At 38.2% G+C, this 21,004-nt stretch overlaps 1 protein-coding gene across 27 annotated transcripts in view; it reads right to left on the reverse strand.

Moving 5' to 3' along the window:
• LOC105227111 (ADP-ribosylation factor-like protein 4A) overlaps positions 1–21,004 on the reverse strand; it is a 566,667-nt gene that overhangs the window by 330,364 nt on the left and 215,299 nt on the right. The window lies entirely within an intron of this gene.

Below are 21,004 nucleotides of genomic sequence, written 5' to 3' on the forward strand. Positions count from 1 at the left end.
AAATTCAAGTCGATCATATCTTTTGGACGTTCATCATCAGATTTCAAAGATTAAAAAAGCGAGGAAGGACTGGAAAATGTCACGAGCATGCTTAACACGCTGTACATAGCAGGCTGAAGAGCAGGCTACATATGAAAGAGGGTTCACGAATGGTTTAAATCTAATGAATCTAATTAGTCATACAAATACCAGCTAGACATAGAAAGATGTACCCAGGTTTCCAAAGGTAAAGTTTTGTATCAGGATGAATCTAAGTCTGAATCCAACATAGATCTATAAATGGATCTTTGAAAGGTATTCCATTTCGGCGGATGGTTATGTAATTTTGCTGAGTATAGACCAAGATTTTGGCACATTTATTTAATCTGTATGTAGAAAAATTCACTTGTAGTCCTCCGGGGGCGCCTTCAAAGTCAGACATCGTCCTCCAATGACAACGATACTAAAACGTCAGCAGTGTTCAAGTTGACTCGTTTTTTAGAAGGATAAACTCCTAAAAAGCCGAAATAAATTAAAGACTTTAGTGTACCGTCCAAGGATTTCGGGAATAAAATGAATATGGTCGGATAGAGGAGGTTCTCTATATCAAAAATATATTGCAACCGCAGGAAACTTATAGTTTTCGAGATATTTGCGTTTAAAGTTGAAGATTACTACTATTTGAATTACGTACTTTTGAGATTTAAAATTAATTTTACACTTATATTTTTAATTTTTATGTTCCCTAACACTTTATTTAATCGTTTGTGTACATTTTTTTTAACATTATATAGTGCAAAAATAGCTTTATAACAATATTAAGCTTGTTGTTGGGATGGTACTCTAAAGCCGACCCCTTAATTTTTTTCTGTTTGGTTGGCATGACACCTGCCAAATATATTCAATACCATTAGCATACTCCCGTACAACAAAAGTGACTGCATATTCACATTTGCGACGTCTTCTGAGCTAGCAACATTGCTAAATAGGCTGTCAAAGGTTATTTGGACTTTCTCTGTCTGTATTTCCGTCCATGCAATCTGTAACTTTGGTAAAAATTAAGATATCCTGATGAAACTCGTTAAAACTGAGATCGAGATAGGCGTAATCTCACCTATGCCACGCCCATAAAACGCTATTAAACCTAAACCTACAAAGTGCTTAGTTATGGCACTACAATAAGAAATTGAATTGTAATTTACCACCGGGGTTCGCAGTAGCTAGCCGCACCTGTGGACTAACATTTTTGAAAAATGTAATGTAATATTTTCTAGACCACTAAAGCTGTCGGGCCACTGTATTGCATCGTGCATTGTGAAATACAGTTAACGTTGTCAAGCAAACAACAATTTAACCGGAAAAAAATCATCAACAAAATTAATCATCGGGCAAAGAAGAATATTCGGTAACATCGGGATAAAGCAACGCCGGAAAAAGAAAATTGATGTAAAATTTCATGGATAGAGTCGCATAAACCGGGTTATTATATTTTTTCAAGAATGGCGGATAAACGAAAACCATTGCGAGTATACATGGCCAATGACAAGAACAACGTAGCTGAACAGAAAAAATATAAATTTTTTTGTGCGATATTGGGACAAAGGTGCAAGCATTTACAACACTTTGTTTCCAAAAGATGAGTCGCAAAATGCATTGTTGGGTACAGTCACGACAAAAAGACATGTACCAGCAGCAGGCAATGTAGCAGCGCATAATGTAGATGAAACAAAACAACGCACAATGTGTGAAGTGATGAAAGCATTTGATGAACATTGTCTGCCACAAAAGAATTTGACATTGGAATCGTACAAATTTAACAACATGGTGCAAAAAGAACATCAACTGTTCAGTGAATTTTTAACCGAACTGCGAACCCAAATCGATCGTTGTGAATTCAATTATCGTACGAAGATCAAATGTTACGTGATCGTATCTTCACTGGGTTTTTTCAGTTCAAATTACTGGCACGGTTACGATTACTTTGGCGCCGCGATTTGAGGGTATAAACGGAAACCCTCCTCAGACTCATTGTTTTCGAGATATTTCTATTTAAAGTTCCACAATTTTATGTGCAATTCACTCTCATAATATGATTATTTACATGACATGACAAATACCAGTGTTGCCACATATTGTTTTTTGAAAAAATGATTAGAAAATTTTCTGTTTAACATACATATATAGAGACAATGGTATAAATAGTTTCTGTATCTTGTTATTTGATGAATAAAAAGGGGTGGTCGATCCAACAGCGGGGTGTTCATAGTTCTTTTGTGTCGAACTACTTTCTACACTGGCGGCCTTCGGCCGCGCTTCAAGAATAAATAACCCTCAGGGATCGAACACCTACACATGTTAATCAAAAGGAGAGAATAAGTATTGTATAATAATATTTTTCTCTCTTTTGAAACAATAGTTCATTTTGAATTATTTATGTCTCTAAAGATGAAACAGACAAATTTTTGATTATTTTGTCAGGACACAAAGTATGGCAACACTGTTATTTGTCACAAATTTCTTGAAATTTTGAATGTGCAAAAAAGTTTTTAGAGTATATTTATTTTCTTAAAAAATACACAATTAGTGTAAATTTTGGATATATTTGAATGTGTACAGTGTAATTAAATATATATTAATATTAATTGTGAAAAGTGCATTAAACACAGTGAAATAACGAGCATTACTTTTACAAATTTTTGAACTTTAAATAGAAATATCTCGAAAACCATGAGTCTAAGGAGGGTATATGTACATACATTTTTTAATCCTAAGGATCTGCTCTATCCGTCGACCATTAAAAGTGACAATGTTCCGTTCAACTCGTCAGAATTTGAAAATTTTCCACGGGGTTTTAATGTCAAATGTACGCAATTCCAGGATATCCACAAAGCAATGGATTGGCTAAGAAGGGAGTGGCAATTGCTAAGCATATTTTGAAACGTTGCTATGAGGCAAATGAAGTAAAACATTTTCAATACAGAATCATGGAATATAATACTACGCCGGTCGCAAGCATGCATTTCACTCCATCGGAGTTATTCTTTGGTAGGCTGATTAAAACGAAAGTGTCGGAAAAAGTGCTTGTCAGAAACCATGTTTAAGAGGAGGCTATTCAAGAAAAAATCGATAAAAAAAAAAAAAAAAAAAAAACTTAACTATCATTAAATGTGAAGGCACTGCCATTATTGAAGGTGGGAGATTTGGTAATTTTTAAAAAGAATGTTCCCTTCCATTCTTTACGGCATTACGGGAAATGGGGAAATACCCATAAACAATGTAATTGCGGATGAATCAGAACTTCCAGTGGAGGGTGTAATTGCGGATTATCATAATTCATCATCGGAATATAAAACCGCTGAAAGTGATGACTCAGATGCAACTGATAGTAGCACTGTAGAGGCAATTCCGGAGCTGGTGGTTACTGATACTTATAGAACGCGTAGTGGTCGTGCTATTAGACCACCGCAAAGGCATGACTGGTAAAATTGTAACAATCATTAGTGGGTCCGAGTCTACATAACGTTAATTGTTTATTGATATGTTACTTAATAAAAGAAATGAGTGTAATGTGACAATAAACGTCACATTATGGCAACCCTGCACTAGTTGTCGGCTGTCACATGAGATCATTTCAGCGTAAACCGCATAATAAGCCGTACGTACATCGTGACCAGTAAATAAACTTATAATATTTATTCTATAAAAGTATAATGTTTTAATTCAGTTCCCGGCTTGTTACAAACCCCGTAGACTTCCCATATGACAGTACTGTTATAAACTAATAAAAGCGTGTCAATTAATAAGTAAATACGACAGAAACATTAAATTATACCCACGAGATGATATAATAGGGCTTTTAATGAGCCGGGGTCAGAATAAGACGTTGGGACGTATCTGAGAGCCACTTGACCAATTTCATCCAAATTCGATATGTAATATTCTTATGTTCTTCTTCTTCTTCTGAATTGGCGTAGACACCGCTTACGCGATTATAGCCGAAGTTTTCATTGGGTGTTTTTTTTTTACGTGGCGGGTCCCAAACCTAGCGCACAACCCTATGTAAGGGATGTTTCGCCTTCTTACTTTAGCTCGCCTTAAAACGGATGTTCTCACCCTACCCACCCTACCCAGAGGATACTTGGCCAAAGACCGGAAGTCGTGAGCTGCTTGAGCCATATGTAAAAGAGTCGTTTTTGGCCACTCTCAAGTGAATGGCGATCAGAGAACTTTCCTCACTTGCGTGAACTTCTCCACATGACCCCAACCTCCCTTCTTATTTTACAATACGAAAATGAGAAAAAGCGCCGGAAATTGTAATTAAATTCTCCGGGTAAGTGAAATTAAACAAAATGTATTTTGCTAAGTTGGAAGAAATGTTTAACTTCTTCTTTTTAATTGACTTAGACACCGCTTACGCGATTATAGCCGATTTAACAACCGCGCGCCAGTCGTTTCATCTTTTCGCTACGTGGCGCCAATTGGATATTCTAACCGAAGTCAGGTCCTTTCCCACCTGGTCCTTCCAACCGAGTCGAGGTCTTCCTCTTCCTCTGCTTCCCCCGACGGGTACTGCGTCGAATACTTTCAGAGCTGGAGTGTTTTCGTCCATCCGGACAACATGACCTAGCCAACGTAGCCGCTGTCTTTTAATTCGCTGAACTATGTCAAATTCGTCGTACATGTCGTACAGCCAATGATATTCACCGTGGCCAACGCGCAAAGGACCATAAATCTTGAAAACTCGCAACGTCGACTCATCCGTTGTTGACATCGTCCAAGCCTCTGCACCATATAGCAGGACGGGAATTATGAGCGACTTAAAGAGTTTTGTTTTTGTTTGTCGAGAGAGGACTTTGCTTCTCAATTGCCTACTCAGTCCAAAGTAGCACCTGTTGGCAAAAGTTATCCTGCGTTGGATTTCAGTGACATGAGTGCCAAGTCGCGAGTGCGACGACTGTTTGTTTGATGAAAGGAGATATTTCGTCTTGCCCTCGTTCACTGCCAGACCCATTTGTTTTGTTCCTTGTCCAGTCTGGAGAAAGCAGAACTAACGGCGCGGGTGTTGAGACCGATGATATCAATATCATCGGCACACGCCAGCAGTTGTACACTCTTATAGAAGATGGTACCTTCTCTGTTGAGTTCTGCAGCTCGAACTATTTTCTCCAGAAACAGGTTGAAAAAGTCACACGATAGGGAATTGCCTTACCTGAAACTTCGTTTGGTATCGAACGGCTCGGAGAGGTCCTTCCCGATTCTGACGGAACTTCTGGTATTGCTCAACGTCAGCTTACACAGCCGTACTAGTTTTGCGGCGATATGAAATTCAGACATGGCGGCATAAAGGCAACTCCTTTTCGTGCTGTCGAAAGCAGTTTTGAAATCGACGAAGAGGTGTTGTGTGTCGATTCTCCTTTCACGGGTCTTTTCCAAGATTTGGCGCATGGTGAATATCTGGTCGGTTGTTGATTTGCCTGGTCAAAAGCCTCACTAATAAGATCCAATCAGTTTGTTGAGAGTGGGCTTTATTTTTTCCCACAATACGCTCGACAGAATCGATGTTAAGGAGACTAATCCCACGGTAGGTGGCGCAGATTGTGGGGTCTCCCTTTTTGTGGATTGGGCATAGCACACTTAAATTCCAATCGTTGGGCATACTTTCGTCCGACCATATTTTACAAAGAAGCTGATGCATGCTCCTTAACAGTTCTTCGCCGCCGTGTTTGAATAGCTCTGTCGGCAATCCGTCGGCCCTGCCGCTTTGTTGTTCTTCAGGCGGGCAATTGCTCCATCGTCATCGATTGGGGAATCGGGTTCGCCTTCTCCTGGCGTTGTGGGTTCACTGCCATTCAGCAGGTTGGGGAAGTGTTCCCTCCATAATTTAAGTATGCTCTGTGCATCGGTGGCTAGATCACCTTTGGGGGTTCTACAACAGTATGCTCCGGTCTTGAAACCTTCTGTAAGCCGCCGCATCTTTTCGTAGAATTTTCGAGCATTACCCCTGTCGGCCAGCTTATCAAGCTCTTCGTACTCACGCATTTCGGCCTCTTTCTCTTTCTGTCTACAAATGCGTATCGCTTCCCTCTTCAACTCTCGGTATCTCTCCCATCCCGCACGTGTTGTGGTCGATCGTAACGTTGCGAGGTAGGCAGCCTGTTTTCTCTCCGCTGCGACACGGCACTCCTCGTCGTACCAGCCGTTCTTTTGCACTTTCCGAAAACCAATGGTTTCGGTTGCAGCTGTACGTAAGGAGTTTGAAATGCCGTCCCACAGTTCCCTTATACCGAGTTGTTGACGAGTGCTCTCAGAGAGCAGGAGTGCAAGCCGAGTAGAAAATCGTTCGGCCGTCTGTTGTGATTGCAGCTTCTCGACGTCGAACCTGCCTTGTGTTGTTGGAGTCGATGTTAGGACCTCGGAGCGCACGCACATCTAAAACACTGGAGACGTGTCTTCCGTCTATCACAACATGATTGATCTGGTTGGTGGTTTTTCGATCCGGAGACTGCCAGGTAGCTTGATGAATCTTCTTATGCTGGCATCTAGTACTACAGATATTTCGGGCCCCGTCGAAGTCGATCAACCTCAACCCATTTGGGAATGTTTCCTCGTGGAGGCTGATTTTACCGACCGTAGTGCCAAAGATACCTTCTTTGCCCACCCTGGCGTTGAAGTCGCCAAGGAAGATTTTGACATCGTGCCGGGGCACCTCTCATAAGTGCGCTCCAAGCACTCATAAAAGGCATCTTTGATCACATCGTCCTTCTCTTCCGTCGGGGCGTGGGCGCAAATCAGCGATATGTTGAAGAACCTCGCTTTGACGCGGATTGTGGCTAGACGTTCATTCACCGGATTGAATGATAGTACTCGGCGAGTCTCTCTCCCACCACGAATCTCACACCAAACGTGCGCTCCTTTATATGGCCACTGTAGTAAATGTCACAAGGACGCCTCGCCTCAGTCTCGTCCCGTTCATCGCATTTTTTGGACGGCGGTGATGTCAGCCTTTATTTTCACAAGGACATCAACCAGCTGGGCAGCGGCACCTTCCCAATTAAGGGGAATTAAGGTGCATGCCCTTAAATCATAGTCCTTAATTCGTTTGTCATGGTCTTCATCAAAAGGAGCGTCTCACAACCGAGGCTGTTGTTGTTTTTTCATTGGGGGTGTTTTTTTAAGGGGCGGGTCCCAAACGCAGCGCACAACCCTATGCAGGAGATGTTTCGCCTTCTCACTTTAGCTCGCCTTCAAACGGATGTTCTTAGGCTACCCAGAGGATACTTGGTCAATGACGATCAGAGAACTTTCCTCACTTGCGTGAACTTCCACACATGACTCCGTCCTCCGATGTTCATAACTACTATGTCAAATATGAGAACGTTCGGTCAACTAGTTTGTTTACAGCAATTGCTTAAGTCGGTATACCTCAGTAATGCGTTGCGATTTTTACAAGGGATAAAAATATCAAACAATTAATGTGTTTAAAATTTTGTATTTCTAATCAGATTTCGTGTGCGGAAACGTTCCGAATTTCGGAAAAGACTTACGGTGGTTCAGTTTTACCAGACACACAAACCTACGAGTTGTATAAAGCCTTCAAAGACGGTCAAAATATCGTTGAAAGCATGCCTCGTTCTGGACAACCTTTTGGATACGCCAGGCAACTTCATTGTATAAAGCGTTAGAACTCGTATCTGGTAATACTATGCATCTTTGAGAGGTCTTGACATGACCTACAAAACGACGCTACACATGATTAGTTTGGATATTGCGTTCAGCAGTTCCACTTGTAAACACTAATGCCGAAATTCACGCTATTTTAAAGTTTTCCTTCGTTAAAGGCAAGGTGTTTTGGGGGACGGTACTCTATCATATCGAACTGCGGAGGAATGATTTCAACGATTCAGAGCAGATGTAAACGATACCATGGATAAGCCAGCCGGCGGAAGACCTGTGGCGACGAATACCGATCAAATCATGGAAAACATTGAGTTATACCGGCATGTGGCATCTCGTAACATCGCCCAGAAGAAAGGAGTTAGTCACCAAACTATTCTAAAACATCTGCAGAAGGCTGGATACATAAAAAAGCTTGAAGTTTGGGTGCCGTATGATTTGACGCAAAAAAAACCTTCTGAACCGAATCAATGCGATATGCTGCTGAAACGGAACGAACTCGACCCATTTTTGAAGCGGTTGGAGATTGGCGACGAAAAATGGATCACATACGACAATATTAAGAGAAAACGGTCGTGGTCGAAGGCCGGTGAATCGTCCCAAACAGTGGTCAAGCCGGGACTGACGTTACTGGCCGGTATTGGTGTGTGTTTGGTGGGATTGGAAGGGAATCATCTACTATGAGCTGCTCCCATATTTCCAGACACTTAATATTACCATCTACTACGAACAACTGGACCGCTTGAAATAGGCGATCGACCAAAAGCCTCCACAATTGGTCAAAAGGAAGGGTGTAGTGTTCCACCAGGACAACGCCAGACCACACACTTCGTTGATGATTCGTCAGGAACTCCGGGAGCTCGGATGCGAGGTTTTATCACTTCCACCATATAGCCCGGACATAGCGCCAAGTGATCACCACCTTTTCCTGTCCATGGCGAACGCCCTTGTTGGTGTAAAGTTGAACTCAAAAGAGGCTTGTGAAAAGTGGCTGTCCGAGTTCTTCGCAAATAAGGAGGGGATTTCTACGAAAGGGTTATTATGAAGTTTCCGTCTAGATGGAAACAAATTATCGAACGAAACGGCGCATAATTGAACTAAATCCAATCACTGTAACACTTTTAATAAAGCATTAAATAAAGAGCAAAAAAGTGGAATTGAGATATTTGGCAACATTATATATATATTTCATGCTGTTCACTGCAGATGTTAAAGGATTGAATTTTTTACTCAACAGAATTGAATATGTTACCACCCAACGATTATCAAGCAATTAAGTAACTATAAAAATGTCTTCATGATTGTTTTCATTCAAACTTTTTTTATAAGCTATAAGTAGTTGAAGTTACATATGCCTCACATGTACTAAGCCTTCATACTTATAAACTGTTCTAGACAAAAGTTAAAAACAAAATAAAGGATTAATTTTTGAAGAAAAACACCGAAACTCCGGAGGCGTCTGCAAAAAAAAAAAAGCATCAACCATAATGTACATAAAACTTACAAAATGATTCTTCAGAAGTGCAAATATCCTCAGAAAGGAATAGTGAGCCATTCAGCAGAAGTCAGCCGATAGGAAAAGTAGGTAGGGCTGAAGTGCGAGACGGAATTGCACGAGGACAAGGGCTGTTATATTCTTGGACGATTCGGAGACCTCAGGTAACATTTAAAGACACAGCTAAAGCGAATCGCCGCAGTATTCGGTTTTATAATAATTTGAATTAAATTCCACATGAAACAATCAATGTAACTTACCCGTATTAATGCAGCCCTGCGAGACATCAGCTGTTTGCATCATTTTCAAACAGGGCCCTATTCCACAAAACAACTTATCAACTTTTCACTTTGCACTTGTCAATTGTTATTGTACTGCAAAGTGAAAAGCGTTTCTGTTCCACAATATTCTTTGCGAATCTCACTTTGCATTGAGCATATTTTGGCAAAGATTTTACGCTCTTTCCGCTCAGTGCAAAGTCTTTGCGCTTTATTGGCAAAGTCTTTGCACTCTCTTGCAAAGTGAGTGTGCAAAGTGTTCCACAAAGCGTTTTATCAACTTTGCATTTCTGTCTCATCACTTTTCACTTTGCATTTAGGCTGTTCACGGTAAGGTGGTTATCGGGTTATGTGGTTATTAAATTAAAAATAACCTCTATGCTTCGTGAGCACCCTATGTTGTATGGTTATTTGCTTATTTTTACACAAACAGCTGTTCATTGTTTTTCACTTTAGTGAAGGTATGTGCTTATTAAATAATCCGAATTTTAAGGGTTCAAAAATTCTTTGTATAAAATTTACAGATATCTTGCATAATTTGCTGATTGTAAACAAAAAACAGCTGTTAATAGCAGATTTTCCAATAAGAAAATCTAAATGGAAATGCCATTCGCTTAGTTTTATTTATTTTTTGTGCTGCCATTTAGTAAATTTTCAACGACTTTCTAACACTGGAAATAAGCAAACAACCACATAATCTATAAACAAGGGTTTTGTCATACCGCATTTTGTTGTTGTTTACTTAATCACATAACCCGATAACCACCTTATCGTGAACAGCCTAATTATTGCTTTATATGTGTTGTTAAAATGAGCCGCAAAATACAAATTGAAAAAAAACTTGCTGTTTTAAATGTAATAAAAGAAAAAAAAAGCATTTTATTTGCTAGTTTTAAAAACAACAGAGTAAGTATTTTTTAAATAAATAATTGTAAATTTCAAGCATATTTAACTATATATTTCTTTGTGAAGGTTAGCAAATTAGATAAACAGGCAGCATGGGAGGATGTGTTAAAAAAAGCCCAATCCCTACAACTGGCGTCAGCACAAAAAACATGGACCTATGCAAGGGACAGTTTGTTTGGGCTCTGGAAGAGCCGGACAATGGTAAGTACAACAATTTATTGCCTACACATATCAAATAACTATATTTGCATCATTTGTTGTTGTTGGAATTATTATATTGTGCATTGCTAATAACTAACAAGCATGTTGTTGACAACAACAAAACAAAACGTCATCATAGACATTGCTGTTGTGAGTTAACAGTACACTCAATCAACAACTCTTGGTGATAACAACCGGTTTAACCAAAATATTACTAATTGCTATGTGTACTAGAGTGGGTCAATTTTTTTTTTCGACGAAGCGGTTATCAAAATCGCAAGCTACGATGAGTTCTAAGAAAATTTGCCCAAGAAACCATGGCTTTAAAATTAAAATCGAGCTTCCGGTTTTTAACGAGAAACTTTTTGTATTTTTGTAAATTTAATTTTCTTAATTTGCAGAGTAAAAGGGATAACGCCCGAAATACTGGATCTGGAGGTGGGAAGGACAAAGTAATGGATGAAGCTGACTTGGCCATCCTCGATATTCTGGAATCAGACTCAGTTGTGGTAGATGGTTTGAATTTGCCAGAAAGTTATGGCAACTCAGAAAATCTACCGTCAGCTGAGAATGATTCCAGAATATCTATTTCAGAAGAAACTATTGCCAATCCACCTCTAAACCCAAGAAAGAGGAAGCGCTCTACCAAGTTTCCAAGTGAAACTTTTGATAGAGAGAAAAAATGCCGGCTGGAGCTCCTTGAGGTTGAGGTTTACTACCGGAAACTTCAATGCCTAAAACTGGAGAGGGAGCTCCTACTTCCACCCTCTGCTATCACACTGGGAATTGCAACGGCAGAAACAGAAAATATATCGCGTGTGTTATTTGAGGAGGTTTGATTACCAAAGGCCAATTTTTCATTTGTGTATATTTAATTTCTAAACATTTTATTTTGAAATAATTTGTGATAAAAACAAAAAAACTCTGAAATTAATAAAATTATGTATAAATACAAAAATACTTCCTTTATTATTTATTCTCTGAGACCTTAATCTTAAACCCAATAAGATACAACGCTTTTGCAGTGGAAAAAAAGTCATGACCAAAACACCACTTTTATTTTAAAACAATACTATAATAGTTGGCATTAGGTAAAGTATTGTAGCAGGGAAGTAACCCTTTCCATTCCACTCTCTTGATCTATATTATTAAGGGCATCATTTTCTTCTTCAGCATTTTCATCCAATTCCTCGCTTTCATTGTCAGTGTCTTCAGTGGGCTGCATATTTTCACTACTTCTTCCGATGCTACAGATGGCACAAACTATGACTGTCTTTCCTGCAAACTCAGGCCTCAGTCGCAAATAATTTAGACACGGGAATCTTTCTTTAAGAATGCCAAAACTATTTTCAATTATGCGGCGTGTTTTTTTGTGGCAACGATTGAAAACTTCTTCAGCAGGATTATTGGGATTTCGGCGTAATGGTGGGATCAACCAGTTTTTCAATCCATAACCACTATCACCCAAAACAACAGCATCCGGAAATGGTCTCCATCCATTGTCAAATTTTTGACTTACAGCCGAATTCCGTAGGACCCTTGAGTCATGAACGCTGCCCGGCCAACTTGCATTTACACTGTAAAATGTGTAGTCTGGCCCACATATCATCATCACATTCAATGAGTGGTTTCCATGCCGGTCAACATATCCTTCCTCGTGTAATGGAGGCGCATCAATTTTAATGATTGTGCCATCAACGCAACCACACACAGAAGGGAATCCACCCATCAGAAAAAACTTTTCAGCAATACCACTGACATCATCGGGCCATCGCACTGTTTTTTGAAATAAAACGTCTATTATAATGTCGACAACTCTATGGATGGTTCTGCAAACTGTGGATTTTGCAACACCATGCAAGGCTGCAACTCCATGGTACTGGCAACCATTTCCGAGCCAATGCAGGCACAGTAGCAGTTGATTTTCAGCCGACAAAGCATGACTGCGCTGTGTATTGTGCTCTAATTTTTGTCCAACATTATTTAAAAGAAAATCCACCTGGATTCGATTTAAACGGAAGCACTCTTTAAAATTGAAATTTTGTAGTCCCGAAAAATTAATTCGGTCTCTATAATTTCTAGCTTTAACCGCGTCTTCACTATTGTCGAACAAAAACTCACGTCTTAACATTTTGAAAGCTTGACTAGTTATGATAATATGAATTTGCAAAGCGATCATTTACCTAGCAAATTTTTGACAAACTTATCAAATTTTGCTTTGCAAAAATAGAGTTTACAGTTTTTGTGGAACGGAACAGCATAATTATATGCAAAGTCTTTGCGAATTACACTTTTCAATATAAGCTTTGCACTTTGCAAAACAGAACGTACGTGGAACAGAAATTGCAAAGAGAACATAAAAATTGCAAAGACTTTGCAAATTACACTTATCAATTTCAACTTATCACTTATCAAATTTCATAGTTCTGTGGAACAGAAAGCTTTGCAAATTGACGAAAAATTTGCAAAGTACAAAGTGAAAAGTTGATAAGTGGTTTTGTGGAATAGGGCCCAGGTTGACAAACGGCTTTATTCCAATACAATGGAAAGTGAAAATCAAGAGCAGAACATTGACATTAGTTCCGAGTCCCCTGCCGAATCAAAGTATAACTCTAAGGCCAGCGATGTCATCAATAGAGGAAATAACAAAAAATCCCAATTGAATGTATTGACGAATTATGTAAAAGGCCTCGAGTTGGAAGCAACTTTGCCATCGCCAATATGAATAATTCAGTCGTAGAACTCTTTTCGTTACCATTACATGACAAACTACAACGATATCACAAACGAATTCCAGTAAAGCTTCCACAAGAATCTTATGCGTCTTCATTCTTAGGAGCTGCTAAAAGTGTAGTTACACCGCTGATTATATATCCAGAGGATGTCTTTAAAGTCAACAAATAATTAAATCCTAATTGTAAAAAGTTCAGTGATTTCTTTCAACAATTGATACTCAACTTGATGAAATTGGAAATCTTGTCTTTTTCAAGGGTGCCAGATTTAGTCATCACCTGATGAGTCTCATGGAAAGTTAACCTAAAATCGTTGATTATAATAAATTTACAACGCGTGATTTGCAATCAAAATGGAGTTTCGTCAAACAAATCAACTTCGTTTCACACGTTGATTCCACCGGCCCACAAACCACACCAAAATCGATAATTTTGCTTGTTTGCATAACCATTGAGTCAGAAGAGGACCTTATCGGTGTACAAAATTTTGCTAAAAATGTCGGACCTTTTTGGAACTTGAGTTGAGCGAAGCGCGTGAAACACATTCATTCGTGAATTTTCGTAAAAAATTTGAAGGATTTTTAAACGGTTTATGCGATAGTCTGTCTATTATGAAATGACAATCAATACTGAACAAAAATAACATAACAGCTTGGCACCACTCACGCGTGATCTGTTAAAAAAGGGTATTGAAAAAAAAACTTCTACTTGGATCACCCGTTATTAAAAATGTTCACATCTTGAAACCGTTAAACTTACATCAACATACAAAAATACATTGACAAACTGTATGCCAGTCTGATGCAGCCTGAAGAAGCTTCGAGAACAATTCCAACGATGGGGTATCTACCACATTTCGGGGTGGCCAACACCTACAAACCTGGTAAATTACGTATTGCATTTGAAACCGCTGTTGTTACATTAAACGTTTCAGTCAGGACAGATTTATTTAAGAATACCAAACTTGCGTAATCGTTAATCACTACCACCCAGAAAATGCGTTAAGGAGAGGTCGCTGGATCTGCACTTATTCAGGATCTGTTTTCTGAAATCTCTGACAAGCCTACAGACTAGGAATCTCAACGCGTTTTATGGCGAGACGAGGATGCTACCAAAGTAACCAGAACGTATGCTATGTAGTCAATGATTTTTGGATCCATATTCTCGTCCCGTTGCGCCGAGTTTGTTAAAAATATAATCGCCGTAAAGTTTATATCTCATATGCCAAGAGTAGCCGCAGCTGTCATGAACCACATTTACATAGATATGGAATGGAAACCAACCGTCGAGAAAGTACCGGGTATATTGTGGAATACTGTACCTACCAATTGTTTTGAAATTCACATAACACACACGTGATGTCCTAACGTGACGAAAAATGCGATCTTATAAATTATTTACATACGCCGACGAAGTGTAATTGCATATTTATGTTGACGCAAGCTCAGCCGTCCCAACTCTCTAAGTTTTCAGCTAAACGGTATGAAATTCAACGCTTAGAACTCCAAATTGCATTTCTAGCCTGCCGTTTGCAGAATACAATGCTATATTCAGTCTCAATAGAGGAAGTTGTCAACAACGCAGAATATAGTGACTCACGCTACATGGGAAATATATACGGCAAAACCCGATGGCCTAACTGTTGGTTAAAAGAACTACATTTTCTACTTACATTAACAGATTGTGCCGTCGAAGAAAATTAGCACTTACTTTTTGCATTACAAACAGATCAGAATAGACCTCTATAGAATTTTCAAAAAATCGTTTTTTTTTTCGTTTAAACTATGCTTCATAGTCGTAAAAATAAGTGTCAAATTATTTTTAGCAAGGAAATATTTTCAAACGACTTTAATTAGTATTAGACTTTAACTACACTCATAGAATTGCTTGAAAATAAATTCTCAAGTATACCTGAGCAATCCTAAAAATTTATTCAATCAGCCCTTCCATTTCTCTGACCATAATGATTTCATTGATTAAAATTAATGGAGTCACCTTCAACATAATATTTCTTTATGTAGGTTTTTTCTTTCTAAGTTTAGAATTTTTATTTAAACGCCAATTTAAATTTGCAGCTCTAATCTTCATGCAAGTTATTTTACTAGATATATGTTTTCTCCATGTAAGGTGAATACCAAGATATGATACTTCATTCGCTTGGGGTACTAAAATATTGTTCATATTTACTGCCGGGCCCATTTTAGGTCTAGGCGAAAATGTAACATGCTTACACTTTTGGTCATTCACATTTATACGGCAGTTGGCTAGCCACTTTGTGCTCATCAGAGAAGAACATTTTAAGTACATATTTATACAAAAGTCCAATATTTTATTGAAATTTCATTAAAATTATTATTACACTGATAAAGGATACATTAGTTTGCATGGAAATCCAGAAAACAATTTTGCTGTGACAGTATACGAAGAGATATACCACATTTTATCAAATAAATTTGATGAACAATTAGGATGTTTGCTCTTGGTTTTCTATCATTTAGAAACATAGAAAAATGTCAAATATTTTCTAACCTTATATCACGCGGCGGTAGCGAGGCACTATTTAGACGATATCGTTTCGCAGAAATCTGATTTTCAATGTTACTTTCAGCTCGTCTTCTTTATAACAGGGATCCACTTCTCATCAAGACGTCGGCAACTTCGCCGAATTCGTGCAAGTTCATCATATGGTTTGTTTGCGTTGTTACGGAATAATGGCGTTTATATAGGATCCATGAATTAATCATTGCCATATAAAGCATAAGATATATTCATCGGCTGGTCATTTTGCGGGACATGATGCGGATACGGCTTCGTCCTAATGATGAATCCATGAGATCCACACCACCCATGTGCTTGTTATATTCGTGTATAACATTTGGGCATGGGATTTTATCGCCGCACTATGTTCTTTTATTGAACCTCTCAACAGCTGGAGAGTGTTCGGGCGTTGCTCCTATGTTATGGTATGGCTTTATGCCAGCTCTCTTACCAGAAGAATGTGATAATATCAATCCCTTAAAACGAAGCTATACGAGGTGTGTTCAAGAAGTATCGCGAATTTTATGTTTTTTCAAAAATTATTTATTTATTCATGAATATCTATTTTGTCCCCTTCAAAGTAATCCCCAAGAGATATTATACACTTGTGCTAACGGTTTTTCCAATCTTCGAAGCACTCCAAAAAATCATTTTTTTTTATCTTCTTCAGCTCCTCCTTCGATGCCGTCTTTATCTCGTCAAGAGAAGCGTAACGTCGTCCTTTCATGGGCCTCTTCAGTTTAGAGAACAAGAAAAAGTCACAGGGAGCCAGATCTGGGGAATACGGTGGCTGCGCCATCATTAGTGTGTTGTTTTTGGCCAAAAAGTCGCGCACAAGCAACGATGTGTGAGTAGGGGCGTTATCGTGGTGCAAAAGCCAATTTTTGTTCTTCCACAAATCCGGGCGTTTCTGACGGATTGCTTCGGGCAAATTGCGCATAACTTCCAGGTAATATTCCTTATTGACCGTTCTTCCTTGTGGCAAGAACTCATGATGCACCACGCCCCTGCAATCGAAGAAAACTGTCAGTTACGATTCGCGATACTTTTTGAACACACCTCGTATACTCGTCTGCATCACCCCGATTTAGCATTTTCAATAAAAATCTTACTGCCAGGAATTCTGCTTCGTCGAACTATTCCCAATGCGTAAATTCCTTGAGTGCGAAATAATGCCAGTATCAACGACACTTATACACAAGTATATGAGAAACGCTGATAAAGCCAGATCTGTCCTAATCAAATAAACAAGAGTATCAAACACAAAACTTTGAACTCATACCACACCATACCCGAGTGCAAGACATGCATACACATGCATAGGCCGCACGATAAGCACTTGTTTACAACAAATAATACAATTAGACTTTAGACCTAAGCCACAAAACATGAATATGTTATCAACTTAACGAATAATCTTAATATATAAAAATCACGTGTCACGTTGTTTGTTTGCGATGGACTCCTAAACTACTGAACAGATTTTAATGAAATTTTTAACACTGTGTGCAGTTTGGTCCAACTTGAAAGATAGGATAGTTTATAACTCTCCTTATAGTCGCATTATTTATTTATTGCAAATTATTTGTTTATTATTAGCAAAGAGCTATCCACCAGTTGGTAGCGCTAACAGCGGTATTGAGTAAGTGCGGTATGTTACAGCAGATGGCGCTACAAACATTAAAAACATTAAATGAAAATGCGTTGTTTGAAGTTTGTATTAATTGTGGTAAAGTTATACGAGTCTATGACTTCCAAAAAAAATAAAAATTGGGCGGGGCGAAGTTCGCCGGGTCAGCTAGTATTATATATAACCCATAGGATAATACGAAAACATGTTCATTTAAGTATGTGAATTTCTAGAATAAAGATCTTATTCTGCAAAAGTAAATACATATTTTTTTAATCATAAGTATATGAATTAACTTGCGCGAATAAGCCAATAATAGGAGACTGATGTAGTTGTCGAAAATATTGCAATGATTAACGAAACGTGGCACAGTTTGGCTCAAACGAACTACAACATTAGATGACGTCCCTAAGTTCGGTTTATTTTCAAGTGGATAGTCTTCGTTCCGGAGTAAAGTTCAAAATTGTAGCAAAAGCCTAAATCATCGCACATCAAGAACAATTTGTAGCCCCAAGGGTGGGGCTTGTTTGGCATATACTGCTTTAAAAAATGATTTTTTATTTTTGTTGAACAAATTTGTTCATCAACGCAAAGCCATTCTCTTGTGGGAACTTTATTGAAGTTTTTGTTAATCCTTCAATCAATGGCCGTATTTTGAACAGACGATCAACGAGATTTGCTAACAAGGATTCGCGCGATAATTGAGTTGTTGTAGCTGGTTGCTTGTCTTCCTGCTGCTCAGTACTGCGAAAACGAGGCATTTTTTGTTGTTGTTGATATGCAGAAATTGTCGAATTTTCTCATGACGGTGTCGTGTCAAAGCTGCAATGATACGAAGCCTGTCGTAATCACCCCAAAACATACGCAAGTTAGGATATTTGATTACTAACATGAGATTGTTAATAACACTGTGATAGCTTTTTTCAAAAAAAAAAAAAGACAAGACCAAATTCGACGGTTTCCCCCTATTTCGGGTCCTACAAATCGAACTGCATCATTACTTTTTTGAGTTACAATCATGGTTTCATACAAAAATTTTTGTTGAAGTTTTTCATCAAAGTGGCCCATTGTAAGAGAAAGGCACATTTTTCTTCGGTCTCTAACTTTTTTAATGTTGACTTTTTTGGTAAACTTTCTTTGGCAAAGCTTCTCATAATAAGTCCGTCTTTAAGTTCTTAGATGACTGTAAACCCCAAAATCAATGTTTTTTGTGTATTTATAGCCAATATGTCGAAAAAACTGAATTTTTTTTTTTTTTTTGTTTCAATATCTTTTTTATTTATTGAATCTGCTTTTTGTTTTGAAAGCCTAACAATAAGTAATATAATCTTAAACCTATTTAAAAACTAGACACGCTCAAGCAAATGATTGAGGTGTTTTGGTGATACATTGCTCCTCAGTACGCGGGCATATCTCTTCTTTTAAGGCGTGATTGATTGCAGGAATGTACCAAAGCATTATCCAAAGGGTTTGGGTGATCACGGAGTTTACATATATATTTAATTCTGCTGTCTTCTACTTCTTTCCTTACCATAGAAATACCAAGATCTTTATGGATATTCTCGTTACGCATGTACCATGGTGAACACGTGATTGATCTAAGCATTTTTGATTGGAATCTTTGTATTATGTCTATATTAGTTGCACAGGTCGTACCCCACAGTTGAATGCCATACATTCAAATCGGCTTTATGACCGCATTATATAAAAGCACTTTGTTGTCTAGGCTAAGTTTGGAGTTTTTATTTAATAGCCAATTTAAATTTGCAGCTCTTATCTTCATGCAAGTTATTTTACTAGATATATGTTTTTTCCACGTAAGTCTTCTATCTAGGTGAATACCAAGATAGGTTACTTCATTCGCTTGGGGTACTAAAATATTGCCGGACACATTTTTGGTCTAAGCGAAAATGTAACATGCTTACACTTTTGTTCATTTACCTTTATACGCCAGTTAGCTAGCCATTCTTCGACAAACTTTAAGTGCTCGGCTAATATTCTTGATGCTATAATGTGGCATTTGTTACGGCTCACTATAGCTGTGTCGTCCGCAAAAGTAGAAGTTAATACATTGTTAGCTGTTGGAAGATCTGCTGTATATATGATGTATAGTGTTGGGCCTAGAACACTGCCCTGGGGTACACCAGCCCTTATCTGTCTTTCATCAGATATGAAATCTCCCACTTTTACCATAAATTTTCTATTTTTTAAATGCGATTCCAATGTTTTATATAATTTTGAAGGTAGAATATTTTTAATCTTGTATAAAAGGCCCTCATGCCATACCTTATCAAACGCCTGAGCCACGTCTAGAAATATAGCTGAACAGTACTCTCTGTGCTCAAATGCTTTTCTTATTTCGTTAGTAATTCTATTTACTTGCTCAATCGTGCTATGTTTTTCACGAAACCCAAATTGGTGCATTGGTACTATATTATTTTCGTGGAGGAAAGGAGTCATCTTTGATAGCAACAATTTTTCAAATATCTTAGAAAGACAGGGTAGAAGACTGATTGGTCTGTATGAAGACGGCTGTGTTAAGTCTTTCCCAGGTTTGTCTATCAAGATGATCTGCGACTTTTTCCACGAATTTGGATAGTGTCCGAGATTAAGAATTGCATTGAAGAGCAAAGAGAGCACCTTTACGGCAATATTTGGTAACTCAATTAGCATTTTTGGGGTAATATTATCATGTCCAGGTGATTTTTTGGGGTTAAGCTCTTTTATTATTCTAGTAACTTCAGAAGTAGAAGTCCTAATAGACACATGCGACTCTTTTACGGTATTGGGCAAGGTTGGCAACTCAAAGTTGTTCTTTGGGCAATTGGGTTGAAATACCTTTTCTAGGTGATTTGCAAAGCAATTTGCCTTATCCTCATCACTACGTGCCCAATTACCATTCAACTGTCTTAGAGGCATGTTGGAATCTACTGGTGGCTTGAAAGACTTTTGTGCTTTCCAAAGAGAGTTTTGCTTGCGAGAATTTGGACCCAGTTTCTTTATATAATTTTCAGTGTTGTGTTCCTCTTCGCGTTTAAGCGCTTTTTTTAACTTTCGTACAGCAGATTTCAGTTGAAGTAGAGTTGAAGGGGATCGATTTAACTGCCATTCCTGCCTAGCTCGCCTTTTCTCATTTACAAGTTTCTCTATTTCATTATTGGTGATCTTTCTAAAACCAACTGGTTTGTTGTTTCTTTTTGGTGTTGCCAATACAGCTGCATTAGTTATTACGTCATTAATTTCTTTTATATTTTCATCAATGTCTCTTCCTGTATTTATTTTGCAGTCAATATTGATGTGGGTGCTGATATACTTTCTATATTTCAACCAGTTAGTTTTATGTGATGTTAGAGAAACTTTCGGCTCAAATAACATGGGCTGTTCGTATAACTTTATTAGTACAGGAGAATGATCAGATGATAAGTCAGTACATGTGTCAGCTGTCATAAGCGATCTATCTATATTTTTGGCTACAGCAAAATCTATTAAGTCTGGTATTTTTCTTCTATCACTGGGCCAGTATGTCGGCTTACCAGGAGATATTATATCCAGTTTATTATGCTTATTCATA

The sequence above is a fragment of the Bactrocera dorsalis genome, chromosome 6 (genome assembly GCF_023373825.1).
Source record: "Bactrocera dorsalis isolate Fly_Bdor chromosome 6, ASM2337382v1, whole genome shotgun sequence".
Taxonomy (NCBI): domain Eukaryota; kingdom Metazoa; phylum Arthropoda; class Insecta; order Diptera; family Tephritidae; genus Bactrocera; species Bactrocera dorsalis.